Source organism: Carettochelys insculpta, chromosome 3 (assembly GCF_033958435.1).
Source record: "Carettochelys insculpta isolate YL-2023 chromosome 3, ASM3395843v1, whole genome shotgun sequence".
Classification (NCBI taxonomy): Eukaryota; Metazoa; Chordata; order Testudines; family Carettochelyidae; genus Carettochelys; species Carettochelys insculpta.
In genome coordinates this window covers 149,635,421-149,652,441 of record NC_134139.1, presented here as the reverse complement: position 1 = coordinate 149,652,441, position 17,021 = coordinate 149,635,421, and the positions used below count along the sequence as shown (strand labels likewise).

Sequence of the window (17,021 nt, the reverse complement as noted above, 5' to 3'; positions counted from 1 at the left end):
CTCCAAAAGAGCCTCTTGAGAAGTGTTCAGTGATCCCTCTATCACACCTTTGAAATAAAAAGATCATCTTGCATGCTGACGAGTATTTAATGGGAGCCAAATTCCTGCTTACTGAATGCATCAAAAATGCACATAAAGATGAAAACAGCCAAAGCCTATAGCAGGAAGTTAGGAGACTCTTACGTTGGAATTTTGGGTCAGTTTGCTGATGGTAGAACTACATTCATTGTGAATCCAGGTGCTGGCAGAGCCCATACATCACCTCACAGGCAGAACCAGTTACAGAGATCTTTCCTGGCACGCTGCTACATGAAGAAGTCATCGGTATCACTGAGGTGGCATTGTACTCACAACATCCATCCTCTTCTACAGGGGCTTTCTTTGATCCAATTCTTCTCTCTCAATGTCTGTGTGATTCAGTCTTGCTTTAACCTGAATACAGTAGACTCTTTCATATCCAGCATTCTGTCACCTAGAACTCTCAAATAACAAGCATTTTAACTGTAAGTAAATTTCAGTTGCGTTTTCCGTAAACACAGTGTGGTAAAAGAAAATACAAATAAATACAGGAAATACAGAACAAGTTTACAGTGAACAATACTACTGTTGTTGGTAAATGAAGTAGTCTATATACATTTTTGTTTGTTTCTTAATATCTAATCTTATTTTTCTTTGGTGTTATGCATTGCTAGGTATACCTCTCTGTTATCCAGAATGTCTGAATATTTGGGAACCTCCCAGTCCCAGGGCTGCCAGATATGAAAGAGTTTACTGTACAGTTAAACTCCTATTTTCGTGATTTCAGCTTGCACGTTACTTGGATTAATGTGAGTCAAAATCATGAGTGGCGGCGAGCTGGAAACCAGGCAGCTCCCGGCTCCCCTCCGCTTGAGGGAACTGGGAAACTGACCCAGGAGGGGAGCCGGGAGCCAGACTGCTGCCTGGTTTGCTGCTCCTTGCCAATCTCAGGAGGCAGGAAACTGAACAGCGCAGTAGCACTGGTCAGTTTTCCAGCTTCCCCCATCATGCATGAAATTCAACTTACACGTAGTTGGCGGGGAATACAATCTATGCGTAAGTTGGGGGTTTACTGTATATTGTCTCTTACTGGCAGAGCATACTGCAGTTTGAGGAATGGCATAGGATGGCTGCTTTCTCTCTGTTTCCTGCTGTGTCTGAGAAGCCAGAATTGCAGAACACAGCCAAAGTTGACAGCTTGCAGGTCCTCCTTTCCTCAGGTTGAGGCGACGATGCACATTTATGCACTACTAGAAATGCACTGTCTTGCCTGTTCTGTGCCTTGCCTGATTATCCATGGCACCTCAGAATTTGGCTTGAGATGTAGACAAAATAGAGTGCATGTGTAAATATGTGTACAAATACACAAAATTAAAACAAAAGTGCTGAAGATTTGTATAGTGTTTTTTTTTTCTTTTTGCTATGCACTGTTAATATAATCCTACCTTTATTTAGCCATTTGGCTCCTAGGACTTTTCCGTTGAAAGGGATGTCTTTCCTAAATTTTTTTGAAACCTTTGGACCAATCACCTTCTGCACCATTTACTTGTCCCTCAGTCCCTCAACCCCATTTCCAACAGTGAAATTTCGTCTCTTTGACAACTTACTTCATTTTTTTCTAAAAGCAAAGTAGGACTTATGTATGTTCTTAACGGGTACTCTCAGTTCGAGAAGTAATTTACAAGTTTTAAATGTGAAGTTTGGATGCTTCTGGCTCCTAGGGATTAACCACCAAAACCAAGTGCTTCCACTGATTACTGCTCAGGAGTTTCAAACATAAATGGCATTTGTTGGTCATTTTAAGCATAACATTTTGGGAACCTCACAATTCCACTTGTTGCAATGTAAAATGTCCCCACGGCACAGTAATTGGGGAATCGCTGTCATCCAGATCTATAAGCATAACACATCATGCATTCTCTGATAGCTAAGGCAACCATATCTCTGGGCTTGTCTACACTACGTCCCTACTTCGAAGGGTGGCTGGTAAGTAGGGTGTCAGGAGATGATTCATGAAATGCTGCGCTGCGTATGCAGCACTTCATTAAGCTAATTCTCCCCTGCGGCAACTCTGAAGTGTTAAACTTTGAAGTGCCGGCTCTTGTGTAGCCACAGCTCATCCACCAGTGCTTCGAAGTACCCGGGTAACTTCGAAGGCCCTTTACTCATCAAAATTTTAACACTTCATAGTTGCTGCAGGGGAGAATTCACTTAATGAAGAGCTGCATATGCAGCACAGCACTTCTTTAATAATCTCCTGACACCCCACTTACCATCCTCCCTTCGATGTAGGGAGGTCGTGTAGACACAGCCTCTCTGTCCCAAATACAGGACAGGGAGGTATGTGGGGGAAGGGGCGGTTCCTCTTGGCTGCACCAAGCCCCAGGGAGCCCCCCTCCTCCACATCCCTGGGGAAGTGGCGACCGTGGGTGCTCCCTGCCCGGAGCCCTGGGAAAGTGGCAGCCTCAGGCACTCCAGCCCCCCACGGCCTAAATATGGGACAATTTGTCTGTTTTAAAAAATACATAGGGACACCTTTTTTGGTGTCCCAAATACAGGACCATCCCTCCAAATGTGGTATGGTTGGTCACCCTACTGGTAGGTGACCAATTACTCTATTCAGTGGGAGAGAAAGCTTATTTTAGGAAAACTGCAGTTAATGGAATAAGGGAAAAGTCTCTTCCTCAGAGTGAGCTTCTAGTATGTTCAGCAGCCATGTTCTCAAGGATGAGAATGGATACATATTTACAAGCTCCGATTCCATAAAAATGCATGGACATGATGAGCTTTATGCCTCTTCACAAATTTGACTTCAGTGGGACTGCCCAAGTTGTGTAAAGGGCATTGATCTGGTGCAATATTGAGAGCATAATTTGTAAATAAATGCTTGTGATTTGGCATATTGCAGTTTGGATGGAAGGGAAATTTATTACTTGATGTCTAGATGATACATTAAATTGAATCAGTTGCGAACACAGGCAATGAAAATCTAGACGGGGTGACATGTAGCAAGTCACCTGCGACTTTAATCACCCTTCAGTGTAGTGTCAGAATTAATGGGACAAATTTTCTGATAGCATAAGCCATTGAAATTCCACTAAAATCAGTTGTGCCCATTTATATCAGCAGAGAATTTGGTCCAATTACTTCCGTTTCCAAAGAATGAAAAAATTCTTGCTTTCTGTGTGTTTCTTTTATTTGCTATTAATGCATGTAAATAGAGGTAATGGGAGGTTTCTTGTGCATAGGATGCTTTGCTTTGTAAACATTAAAATAAAATTTATTTTTCATGCTGCCCAGGAGTTCACTGGTTATGATTTACACAGAGACAGTTTTTCCCGTATCCCACTTGGCTTTGTGAAACTTAGCAACTCTGATTGTATCACTCCATTTGTTCCAATGTAATTTGTTAGCACTTTTTTACAGACACATTCTTTCCCCTTAGAAATTCCCACAAATCATATACTAAGCTCAGATCTGAGCAGATGAGCGCCACCTACACAAGTGTGTGGACCCAGGGCAGGAGGCTTACTCCCAAATGGAATGTAGGCAAAATCCTAAAGGTACGTCTGTGTTAAGTAAGCCTGAGTTTAAGCCCAGCACCTTTTCCAGTCACACACGGTCTTCTGACTTACGCCAGAAACTTCTCATGGCTCAGGGCTGAGGATTTACACAGGGTTATGCATCCAAGCTTAAGTCCCATCAGGGCATGAGTCCAAATCCATTCAGTTTGCTGGGTGAAGGTAGCTGAAGCTCAGATCACTAGACTCCCATCAATATTCTGCCAATGCTATCCTACAAACCCTTAGGCCTGTGTGCCCCAGCCTTTCCAGCCCCCTAGTTCTCACTTGATTCCCAGGACAGGAAGCAACCGCCTGATTCCTATGCAGCTGCTCACATTTAACCCTTCATTTCCAGCTGGAATGCTCAGTTGGAAACACTGTTAATCCTATTGTATGCTAGCTATGGCGAGCACTAGCAAGAAGTCCAACACCTAAGACCTTACTAGTTGGTCAGAGGAACACAGCCAAATTCTGGTGAAAATGTGGCATGCTTAGAGAAGAGCTTCGGCAAGAGCACTAGAAAAAAACATGTATACAGCTATTTTGACAAGACTGGCAGCATTAGGGATCCAGTGGACCACCTGTCAATGCTGGAAGTGTCTCAAGCTGCTGAAGAGCAAGTACTGTGAAGCGAGAGATGACAACTGTGCCTAAGACAACTCTCTCTGTGTCTCTTCTATGAGGAATTTGACTGAGGGTTGGAACTGCAGCAAGCACAGAGCCAATGGTGCTGCATGACAATCTACTGAGCAGAGGAAACACACAAGCCCTCAGTCAGAAGCACTGGCAAAGGAGAGTCTGCAGTCTCAGAATCAAGAAGCTGAAGTAACCTGGTCCTCATGCTAATCAATAGCCAGGCAATTAGCCAGAGCTGCTACAGCACATCCTGGGTCCATGTTCAGAGAATCTGTTTGGAGATGGCCTGGGGAAAGTAGCCTGCAGAAGCAGCAGAAGAAACTGCACTGAATCTGGATCCCAGTGTGTGTTGGCTGCCCTATATTTTGTTATGAAAACTAACAATGGGAGGGATTTCTGGCTGATGTGGAATTAAAATATCAATACAGTCTGTGGGTTGTAATGTGCTCCCATAGAGGGCAGAAGCTATACTATTTCTCTGGTGAACCCCGGCCTCCCCACAAGCACTATGTGGGATTCAAAATGGAGACTGGGAAAGGGGAGAGGGAGTTCAACAAGAAGGTCGCATGAAATTCTATTCGGTGCAAATTTATAGCAAGAAATGTGGGTTTGGGTTATTGGACATAGGCAACTTACCTCCCCTTTCCAGTGAGTACAGTGCAGCTTAGAAATTGGCTGTGCTGGACCATCCTCCCAGCATAGCTGAAGTGTTCCAGAAATCCCTGTATTGCCAGCGCAAATGGTTACAGGGTATGCATTTAGTATTATGAGTCCAAATGGGTTTTAGCCCACAGTGCCTGTATTGTGAGTCTACATCGTGGTTTCCCAAACCAGGGGGCATGCCAAGTTCCAGGGGGGCATGAGGTGACCCAGTTCCCCCACATCATTCCCCCCACCTGAAGAAAGAGCCAGCGTTTGCTTATCGCTCTCAGCCCCTGCCATTTTACATGGGTGACCTGGCGCAGCCACTATAAAAAGCAGGCAGCCAGTGAAGACCCTCATGCAAAGGTGAGTGAGTGTGGGTTGGGGAGGAGGAGGATGGGGTTAGATGAGGGGCTGAGGGTGCCGGGTTTGGAGAGGGGGATGTAAGAGTGGGGGGCTGGTGCTGCCTGGCTTTGTGGGAGGGGAGGGGCTCGTGGGGCTTGGGTGGTCGGCCAGCTTGCAGGGCTTGGGCAGGTGGGCCTCGCATTGCAGGGCTCAGGTAGCTCAGGCAAGCATCTGGCTCCAGAATCGTGGGTCTCAGGTGGCTCAGGCTGGTGGGTGGGTGGCTGGCCGCAGCAGTGCAGGGCTCAGGCAGTTGGCCCCGGCAGCGTGTGACTTGGGCTGGCAAGGAGGCAGCTGGCCCTGGCAGCATGGAGCTTGGACAGGCAGCTCGGGCAGCTGGCCTGTGCCTGGGATGGGTGGGTTGGTAGGTGGGTGGCTGGTTCCGGCATCATGGGGCTTGGGTGGCTGGCCCCAGCAGCTGGAAGGCACATGAGTGGCTGGCCCTGGCGATGCGGAGCTCGGGGAGGTGGCTCTGGCAGTACAGGTCTCAGGCAGGCAGGCGGCTAGCACAGGCATCTCTGGTGGCTAACACGGGGCTCAGGCAGCTGGCTAGCTGGGGCTGCACCAGGCACCCACAAGGGCCAAGAAAACTGTTTGTGCTTATTTTTAATTTTAAATAACTTTTATATCAAGTTTTTGTGTTCATTTTAAATTACAAATTGAATTTTTGGTTAAAATGGGGGTTGGATGATGGTAAAGAAGAGGTGTGGGGGGGCATGAGGGTTTCTCAAAAGTCAAAAGAGGCGTGTGATGCCAAAAGTTTGGGATGCCCTGGTCTACATGGTAGCGGAGGATATATTTAGTCTTAGGCTGCTCATTGAGTCTGTACGGTATTCAGAGTGAAGCACGCAAACTTCTCTCAAAGTGAAACTTCCGAACGGTCAGTTACATCCCTGGGCTCTAGGGCTGCCTGTTCTAGCTTATGAGCCCGGTTCAGTCATAGATATACTGGTCAGTCACTACATACCAAAAAAAATGTGAGCATTTGGGGGTAGAGGGATCATTCAGTGGCTAGACCATTTGCCTTGTAAACCTAGGTTTGTGAGCTCAGTCCTTGAGAGGGCCTTTCAAGGTTCTGGGGCAGGTTAGATTTAAAAAGAAAAAATCTGTGAGGGATGGTGATTGGTCCTGGTGTGAGTGCAGGGAACTGGATTCAATGACCCATCAAGGTCTCTTCCAGCTCTCTGAGATATGTATATCTCCATGAATCATAGACTCCTAGGGCTGGAAGGGACCTCAGGAGGTCATAGACTCCAGCCCCCTGCCTAAAGCAGGACTGACCAAAGCTAAATCATCCCAGCCAGGACTTAAAAACCTCAATGGATAGTGATTCCATCAGTTCTCTAGGTAACACATTCCAGTGCTTCACCACCCTCCTGGTGAAATAGCTTTCCCTGATATCCAACCTACACCTCCTCCTCTGTAACTTGAGACCATTGCTTCTTGTTCTGCCATCCATCGCTACTGAGAACAGTCTCTCTCCATCTTCTTTAGAATCCCTCTTCAAGAAGTTGAAAGCTGCTATCAAATCGCCCCTCACTCTTCTCTTCTATATAAGCCCAAATCCCTCATAGGTCATGTGCTCCAGCCTCCTAATCATTTTCATCGCTCTCCACTGAACCCACTCCAATGCAGCCACATTCCTTCTGCACTGGGGGACCCAGAACTGGACGAAGTACTCCAGATGTGGCCTGAACAGTGCTGAATAGAGGGGAATAATAACTTCTCTAGATCTGCTGGAAATGTTCCTCCTAATCCACCCCAATATGCCATTAGCCTTCTTGGCACACAGTTGGTTCACATCCAGCCTCTCATCCACTGTAATCCACGCATCCTTTTCTTCTGCACTGCTACTTAGCCATTCAGTCCCCAGCCTGTAACGATGCTTGGGTTTCTTCCATCCCAAGTGCAGGACTCTGCACTTATCCTTGCTGAACCTCACCAGATTACTTTTGGCCCAATCCTCCAGTTTATCTAGGTCACTCTGGACCCTATCTCTACCATCCAACGTAGCTAGCTAGCCCTCTAGCTTAGTGTCATCTGCAAATTTGTTGAGTGTGCAATCCATCCCCTCCTCCAAGTCATTGATAAAGAAGTTGAACAATACAAGCGTAGATAGATGGCTCTGCAAAACTAGCCTCAAATTAAAACTCGTGTTTGTATTCAGACACCTCAAACACCATAGTGTCCTCCAGAGCTTCTCCTGCCTGGAAGAGTTATGAAACTATAGCTAGTAACAGGGTACTTTAGATTCAGTTTGATGGAAATGATTCCCACAATTCCCAAGAAAAAAAGGGAGGATTTATAAATGATTTCAATTTATTTTTGGCATTTGTATCTTACTGTAGTACCCAGAGGCACTGAGACCTCATACTGGGATGAGTGAAATCTCTGCTCTACAGGCTTGGTTGAGAGCTAGCTAGCCTTTAGCTCATGTGGTAGAGCACAGGGCCTTAGCCCCTCTAATTGCAAGTTCACTCCCTAGTGCTGGTGGCCTGGGTCTGTTGGCATTATGTTACCATGATGTATGTGTTGGCTTGAAACATGATTTTCAGGAACTTCTTTCCAGGCCAATCAATTTTCAGTGAATAAAATAAATCCAAAATATTAAAAAAAAATCTTCTTTTGACCTTGAGATGAGACAGCCCTAAGAAATCCATGGAAACTTCTTCTATTTTCACTGACAACAATGTGCTCCTTCATTTTCCTTGGCAGCCCTATCCATTTGTGTTGGACAGAGAGAAGGAAACATCAATGTGGAGCGCAGACTGACCCAGAACACACATTTTTGGGCAAAGCTGATGAAGAAATTTCTTATCAGAGAATGGAGAAAGAAAGCACAAAAGTCAGTCAAGCTGTTCAGTGGGAAGGAGAGATTAGCTCTTCTATGCATGTGAGACCTGGCATGCTAAAACATCTTCAAATCACAAGCTACAGATATTCATAAACAGATGCTGAGGTACATCCTTCACATCAAATGGCAAGACTTGGTCACAAATGAGGAGCTTTAGAAACAGAGCAGGATAAGAACCCCTCGACATTCAAATCAAGAGATAAAAGTGGGGATGGGTAGGCCACACTCTCATGTTTAGTCTACACTAAGCTGGTAAGTTGATTTCAGATACTCAGTTCTAACTCTGGCAATTGCGTAGCCAGAGCTGACGTATCTGAAATTGACTTACCTGATTATGCTCATTGAGGATATCGACAGGAGTGTTTCTCCTGTCAACCTCCCCTTACCCCTCTCAATAGTGAGGAGTACAGGGGTTGACTGCCGACCCCAGACAGATTGATTTTGCACATCTCCACCAGATGTGTGAAATTGAACTCTGGAAAATCGACCCTGACTGGGGTGATCTTCCTAGAAGTGTAGCTGTAGCTTCAGAAAACCATCATCCAGCATAGGCTGTCAAACTCTCAAATGGAACCCACAAGGAAAACTCAGAAGAGAAAGACCTTAGATAATGTGGAGAAGATCTACTGAGACTGAAAGACAACAACTGGGGTACTCCTGGGATCAACTAGAAGTTTTCTCCTGAGATAGAGTGATGTGGAGGAGACTTGCAGATGACCTATGTGCCACCCAGAGTACAAGGGTTTAAGTCAAAGTAAGTCTTGTGTTGTGTGCCATGGTTGGTTCTTCCTCTGTCTACATTTGCATTACAGGAATATTGTGACACCATTTTGGCACAAACATTGCTTACCTTAACAATGTTATAATTTGGCAGGCAGTGCTTTGAAATTTAAATATTTTTTCAATAGCCCATCAGCTGGAAAATTTGACATACTCTGCTGCCTTTTCCAATGTCTGCAAAGTCCAGAACAGGACAAAGGGAGACCCTTTCTAATGATATAAAAGTAGGATAGGCTTTGTTCAATCCGGGAGTTACTGTTCCGGAAAGTGATACAGGCACCTGTTTTTAACTATATCTTCCACAAAGAATCATAGTTCTATTTCCTACAACAGAGTCCTATTTTTATTGTAACAAGGGACCTACACAAAGAAAAATATGAATTAAAATGAATAGATGGTGTTTACACAGTCCATTTCCCAGTCTTTTTTATCTCTCTGCTATCCTAGTAGCAAAAGTAACCATAGTTAAGGAACACAGGCAGGACAGCTAATTCTCACAATCTTACCAGGCGTCTCGAGATATGTTTTATTTCAAAGCGCCAACTCCTGGAGTCATGTGGGAATCTTATCTTTTGTTAACGTAAGTTTTTAGCCCTCCTGGTTGTGGAGAAGAATTTTAAAGGATCCAAAAACAAAAAGGCAAATAAAAACTTAAAAATTGTTATTTTAAAAAATCTCTCATGATGTTTAACGTGATGTTAGGGTTTCTGGGGCCTGACTCAGGATTGGCAATACCGAACCAGAATCAGCCTTCTGTAATCAAGGTGCGACTTGCATCTAGAACCACAGTTACAACAGAGTTGCTGCTGCTTCTGCTGAGTCTAAATCTGGCAGCCATATTTTCAGTGTGTGCTGACAGCACTGACTGTGCCAGTGGAATGGGAGGGAATGCAAGACTATTTCAAGCTGCATTTGAAGCATAGAAGAAATCAGTAGGCCCTCAGAAAGTGGAAAGGTATGCACGGAAATAAAAATACTTGTTTAAAAACATGGATTGAAAGAATTAGTAATTGACCAGCGCCATTTTATACAAGCAGCCTGCAACTCCAATCACTGGTCACTCCCATTTACCCATGTCTTGTTTCTTCTGACAGTTTATTACTGACTTTTGTTCTTGACCCAGTGGTAAGAGTCCAAGGAAATATAGTGGTGAGTGGAAACATCATTCTGGAAAATAATGATTAAATGCATCTACTGTCAAGCAACATTTATGAAATTGTTTGAGGTATTAGACATGCTATGTAAAACAATCAAAATTAATAGATTCCAAGGTCAGAAGGGACCTTTCTGATTATTTAGCCTGACCTCCTGTATATATGAGAGACAATGTGGATGAGGTAGTATCTTTTAATGATCCAGGCTTTTGAGCTATACAGAGCTCTTCAGGTGATCACGTTGCTACAAAGCTTGTTTCATTCACCAATAGAAGTTCGTCCAAAAGAAGATATAATTTCACCCAGCTTGTCTGTCTAATAGCTTCAGCCCAACACAACTGCAACTCTGCAGTCTTCCATGTAACACAAACCTCTCATGACCCAGATAAAATCATGGTAAGTTGGGTTAAAGCCCTATTGACGTTGATAGGTGTGGAGTCTCCCTTCAGTTAACATAACTATAAGCTCATGTGTAATGGGGTTCTAGGAGTGCAATATGGACTGTGAGATGGTTGAGCCCCCCCCCCACCCTTGTATCCTCCATTCAGGCTGGCCCTCCCCGTGTGATGCTCATGTCAAGTTACAAATCTCTTGCAGGTATTGCACTTACATAGACATCCACAGAGACACACCCAACTGTGTTATATGAATGATCTCCCAATCACTCATGAACCATAAATAGGGACACTCCAGCCAATTTCTGCAGGCCCCCCAGGTTTGCATCTCAGAACTGTAGCATTTAACATTCGTCAGAAGCCTCAACTGTGTGAGTTCATTATACTTCCTGGATGTGGAACTGGACACTGCAGCAGTCACTCCTGTGGCTTGAAAGTTCTCTGTGCATTCAAGGATTGCATTAACCTTTGTTCATAGCATTGCCCTGGGAGTTCATGCTCACATGATTAGCCAGCGGCTCCCCTACATCTCTTTTCAGCATCACTGCTACCTAGGAGAGATCCCACCATCCTGTAAGTATGACCTACACTCTTTTTTCCTAGATATTTACATTTATATTTAGCCTTGGTATAATGGTTTGCAAGTGCCAGTTCCATAAACTGGTCCAGATTGCTCAGTATCAGTTATCTGTCACTTTCATTATGTACAACCCCCCAATTTTTGTGTTATCTTCAAACTATTACCGTGATGATTTTGTTTTCTTCCCAGTCATTGATAAAAATGTTATATAGCATTGACCAAGAACCAGCCTCTGTGGCACGTACTAGGAACGTACTTATTTGATGATGATTCCCTGTCTATAGTTATATTTTGAAACCTATTGGTTGGACCTATCAGTTAGCCAGTTTTTCATCCTTTTAATATATGCCATGTTAACTTTATTCTATTCTATTCTTTTTTTAAATGAAAATGTTACGTGGTACCAAATCAAGCACCTTAGAAAAATCTAGATAAATTTATATACGCATTGTTATCTTTATCAACCAAATCTGTAAACTCAAAAAACTTGTAGTCCTGTAGCTTTTTAAAGACTAAGAGTAGGTCTATACAGCAAAGTTATTTCGAAATACCAACCATTATTTTGCAATAACTATCCTAGCATCTACACTATGCAACCACTATTTCAGAATAATTTCCAAATAGCAGTTGCCTTATTTTGAAATTGATAGACCTCATTGCACGAGGAATAACGCCTATTTCAAAACTGATGCTGTTAAAACAGGCAATAGAGCCTATTTCGAAGTAAGCCACAGCGCATTCAGTGGCTCTATTTTGAAATAGGCTCTGTGTGCGTAGATGCTGGGTTTCAAAATAGCTAAGCGCTATTTTGAAATGCATTTTTTTGTGTAGCAGCATTATTATGAAATAAGGTATTCTGGAATAGCTTATTTTGAAAAAAAGGCTGCTGTGTATACATACCCGAACAAATTTATTAGGTAATGAGTTTTCTTGAGAAGTGGGTCTTACCTAACAAATTTGTTAGCCTTTGAAGTACTACAAGACTGCTTGTTGGCTGTGACGCTACAGGCTAACAGCTACCCCTCTGAGTCAAAACAAGCAAACAAACAAACAAAACCTGTTAGTTTGATATCTATTTTCTGTAAACCCCTGTGTAGTGCAGAAAGTTTCTGGAGACTTAGCTGAGAGTATCTATTCAGAGCAAATTGCTTAGACACCAAGGCATACCTTAAGTCACCCAAAACCAGTCAAAAAGGCCGTTTCTACAAAGGCCACTTCCTTCAGAAGTGGCAAGCTAATACACGGAGCGAAAGATGTTAATGAGGCACAGATGCAAATTCCCCACACCTCATTAGCATAATGTCATGTGATTTGGACTCCAGAAGACCGTTCTTCTGGACTCTAAAACAACGTGTAGCAACGTGGCCCCAGGGGAGCTTCCGAAGGAAGTCCTCCTTCTGGAGGCCCCTACTTCCCAAAATTATTTAGGAAGACGGGGCCTCCAGACTTCCTTCTGGAAGCGCCCCCAGGGGCCGCGCTTCTACACGGCATTTTGGAGTCCGGAAGAACGGTCTTCTGGACTCCAAATCACATGACGTTATGCTAATGAGGTGCGGGGAATTTGCATCCATGCCTCATTAGCATCTTTCGTTCCATGTATTAGCATGTCACTTCTGAAGGAAGTGGCCTGTGTAGAAACGGCTAAAGAGAACTTTTGTGTATCACACTGGCTAACGAAAAGTCAAATGCAATTTCCTTAGACATTCCTTTTCTCTTGTGCCACCACCAATACCATTCCTCGTATAGATGAGAGGTTATGAAAGCCAATTTCATCAAATTTAAAGAAGAAAGATTTTTCTGATGCCAACAGACCAACCACCTTCTCAGGTCAATTTATAACGTAGACCTTACACAAGAAGCACACTGTTAGCCAATCCTTTAGCATCTGAAATCTAAAGGTTTATTCATTTAGAAAAAAGAGAAAAAGAGAGAGAATCATTTCATCATTTAAAATCAAGGAAGGCATCAAATCCATACACCAGTTGCAAAGTTTCTTAGTGCAGGATTGTAGGAGAGATGGAATAAACTTTTCGTATACTCAGCCAGGTGGAGTGACTCCCATTGTTCTCCTGTGGAAAAATACAACTACAAAATGGAGTTTGTCAAATGAGCAAGTCACCTGTTTGTGCATGACTCCGTCCTTTTTAGGCAGCAGCCATGGCTTACATGGTGGTGTGAATGTTCACAGAGGAGCTCATCAGCTCTGGACTGACACTGGCCAACACCCATCGTTAAATGAGCACGTCTATTCGCTTGACTAATCGTCCTTCCACAGCAGCATGGCCAAGCCTACTGTTGATGTCTCCTAGAAGCAAACATTTGCAATACAAATATCAGTACATAGCCAATACTCGTAACATCAAATACAAACATGATACATACATATGAATATTAAAAATAGAATCTGTGAATCATAAGCTTGCTATAGAGACCTCACTTGGCCCACTTTGTGCAAGATGTGATACATATGTAAGAGTGGTTGCAACAGAAATCTGCATGTTCACTTTACAATCCAATAATGTCATGCTACATTTATTTGCATTAATTATATAACCCTCTTATAACTCTCCGATAATCAAGTCCTGCGTTTACTGCTCCATTAACTTGCTCAGGATCAGACAGAAAGGCCTATAATTACCCAGGTCATTCTGCTTAGTCATTCTGTAGTATTGGCACACCATTAGCTTTCTTCCATTCAATTAAATACTTTATTAAAGGGTACATGTTATTAGTAGTGAAGGCACTTCTGGCTCTGACGTGTTTTCAAGACAGACTCCAGGCTTACTTGAATCCTAAAATTCTGATAAGGCTAGTTGGGTAACATGCTGGCAACGGTAAGTGGCCTGCTTCGCCAATCTCGTCTTTGTGTCAAAAGTTTCCACCAGTGGATAATACGTGGAAATAGATTTTTCATGTCCCACAAGATCCCTGAAAACTAATACTTCACTGGTGCTCATAGCAACTTATGAGTATTGTGAGACCACTTTAAGACTTAAACAATGTAATTGTTAGGAAGGAATTGTAAAATATGTCAAATGGAAAGAACCTGCAAATTTTCTGAAATCCCAGGAGTGTAATAGTGCTTTTCTGTGCAGTATTACATTAGAGGTACATTGTCAACGCAATGAAAAGTGATGTAGCCTGTTCTCGCCATTGCTGCACAAATGTTGCTCATAATAAAAGAGAGTTTATGAGGTGTCTGAAATACTGCACAAATCCTACATTAAAGAAATTGTTTACAAGAACTTGACTGATGACGAATGTACTCTTCATTTAATGTTTTTGTGCCTCCTAAGAAAAAAGCGGACACATGAAAGTTTCACACTTAGGTCCAAATTGCGGTAGGGCTAGCCTGCCAGTACAGCGGAGGCGGGGACTCTTTGTAACTCATCACTCTCCTGCTCCAGCTACCTGCATCACAGGAGGCAAGAAGAGAATGAAAACAGACTCCAAAGAGTCACTGCTTCCGCCTAATGTAGGTGAGCAGGAGGGGACAGCAGGAAATAAACAGTGCAGCGGGTCTCTTCTCCTGCTAGCTTCCCTTCACAATGCATCCAATGGCATAGCTATTCCCATGAGTAAGCAGCGTATTTTGTTAAATGATGCAATATACTCCCTGTCTGGAGCATGAGGAGGCTGAGTCACACTTTCCATCCTGCTTGCACCAGCATGCTTGCTTCTTCCTCTGGACAGTTGGCTATCTCACAATGAGCCCTAAGCCATCTGAATCATTATAGCACTTGCAATTGTCAGTGCTCAGCAACAAGAAGGCATATTCTATTCTGGAGTAGTGATTGCATTGCTGCTTTACTTGATACTTCACTTAGTGATGAGTATTAACTCATCAAGGTTTTGTTTCTGCTCCGTCTACAAAAAGTCCCATATGCCAATCTTTGTTATCAGAATTGGTAGAAAGTGTTGGTCATCTGTAAGATATCGACAGCTTACTGTGACAGGCACAAAATTGGTGTTCTATCAATAAAGAATAGTAAAGATTTGTCCATCTTACGAACTCTATGTGGTTAAGCTCATTCTGCTTTAGCAGGCAGCTCATTCTACTGCATTGCAGTGCAGCCTTTAAGAAGTCAAAGCTAATTGCTGAAGAAGCAAAAGTGAATGTTTGCGCTTACAATACATGCAAGCAATATGCATTATTTAAATTGTTACATTTAAATCTCTGCTTTTTCTGCATGTCTTTTTTGTTTGGGATAAATTTGAAAGAAGGATAGATCATGATCGCCTAATGCACATTCCTACAGATAGGCAGTTTTGTACACTGCTGAGCTTCAGGCACCAGTAAAATTATCCCCTCTTCCCACCCACATCTCTGGACCTCTTCTCTACAGCCCCAGATGGACTCCTTATTACGATTTTAAAATGCTGATATGGCTTACGTGCAGAGACCTGGGAGAGAACCTTGCTTTCCCCACAAAGCACAGATGAGCATTATTGTTATGTGGCGTTTTTGTGATTGCGAGTATTTCTGCTTCTTACGATTGTCATGTGTGACACAGCTGTGTTTTACTCATTCAAAGAAATAATGATTTTTAATGGTGATGATGTTTTTCAATTTGTTTACTTCATTCTTGCTTTTACAAAGTGAAAGGGTGAAATTTTAAGTGTGGGTATTTACCTTGTTCCAGTCTTTCTGTATCTGTTGCTTGGTCCTGCCATAAGGTCAGGGGACTGGAATCAATGACATCTCAAGGTCCCTTCCAGTTCTCAGTGTTCTATGATTCTATCTTGAATGTAAATATCAGACTTTTTAGGGCTCGCTCTCTGGAGGCCGGTAATAGGCTGATAATTATATTCCCAGAATAGCCACTAGAGGGTGATCAGTGGCTGAATGAACAATGATAACTAGTCGACCTCTAGGTGAAGAGGCCTACAGCACAGAGATTAATGGTTAAAAATAAGAGGAAACAAGAAACTGTCACCAATCATTAAGGTTTGGTTTAGCTTTTGTGCAATAAACCAGGAAAAGAAAATAGAGTAAAATGGATTTTTCTAGAAAGAAACATTAAATTGTCTTGAATCCAATTTAAACATCTGCTTATTGCAATTTCAGTCGTGCCAAAGTCTGTGGTCCTGAACCATCAAGCATCACCTTTCATTGCAATAGGACTACTCAAACCAGTAAAAGTAGGCACACGAGTAAGTGTTTGCAGGATGCAGGCTAATGGTGGTGAAAACCTCCTTCGTTGATTTTGTAGAGAAAAACAGGCCGTAATGTTGGACTGTTTAAGCCCCTTTACAAAAGAAAAAGGTGAAACAGGCATCATGTTTTTGAAAGTTTTGAATTTCGGCCCTTAAATATATATAGAGATGCCTTCATAAAAATGGCCATACTTTTAGTAGTACTGAACACCCTTATCACCAACTGATGTCTCCCAGAGCTGCAGATGTTCAGTAGCACTGCATCCTGGGCTGCTTTCACTTAGGTGTTGAAGTGTAAGCATCAACATTTGACCAATTAATTGGCCTGAAATTTGAATCACAACATGCTCTGGCTAGGACAAACCTGTGATAACAGTTCGCAGGGATATAAATGGATATTGCTATTGCCAAGGTGTGTTTACTCTTTAGACAACAAAAATGCGCACAAGGGGAAACACTCAGGCCGTGTCTACACTAGGCCTTAAAATCCATTGTAGACATGCAATTCTAGCTACAGCAACTGCAGAGCTAGAATAGACTTATCTACTGTCCACTTACCTCACAGTGGGAGTTTCTCCTGTCAGCCTCCCTTCGTCCTTGCCGTACTGAGGAGTACAGGGATTGATCATTGACCCCTGCTAGTTTGATTTTGCAGGTACCTACTAGGTGCATGAAACGGAACCCCAGAAGACACACTCTCAGGATGGATTGAGGACGGAGAGTATGAGAGTGTGGACTATGATGCTGCACTATCTTTTCTCCTTTTCAGATCCTGTGCTCACTTACAGCCACTCTGGAGACCTCTTTCAATTAGGCCACATGAACTGAGCAGGAATCAGG

General features: G+C 43.1%; 1 protein-coding gene across 1 annotated transcript in view; it reads left to right on the top strand.

The window, feature by feature from the left end:
• ELOVL4 (ELOVL fatty acid elongase 4) overlaps positions 1–1,308 on the top strand; it is an 82,279-nt gene extending 80,971 nt beyond the window's left edge. The window contains exon 8 of the mRNA XM_074988870.1: positions 239–1,308. The gene's annotated coding sequence lies outside the window, so the exon portion shown is untranslated. The remainder of the gene's footprint in view (positions 1–238) is intronic.
• Positions 1,309–17,021: the final 15,713 nt, after the last annotated feature.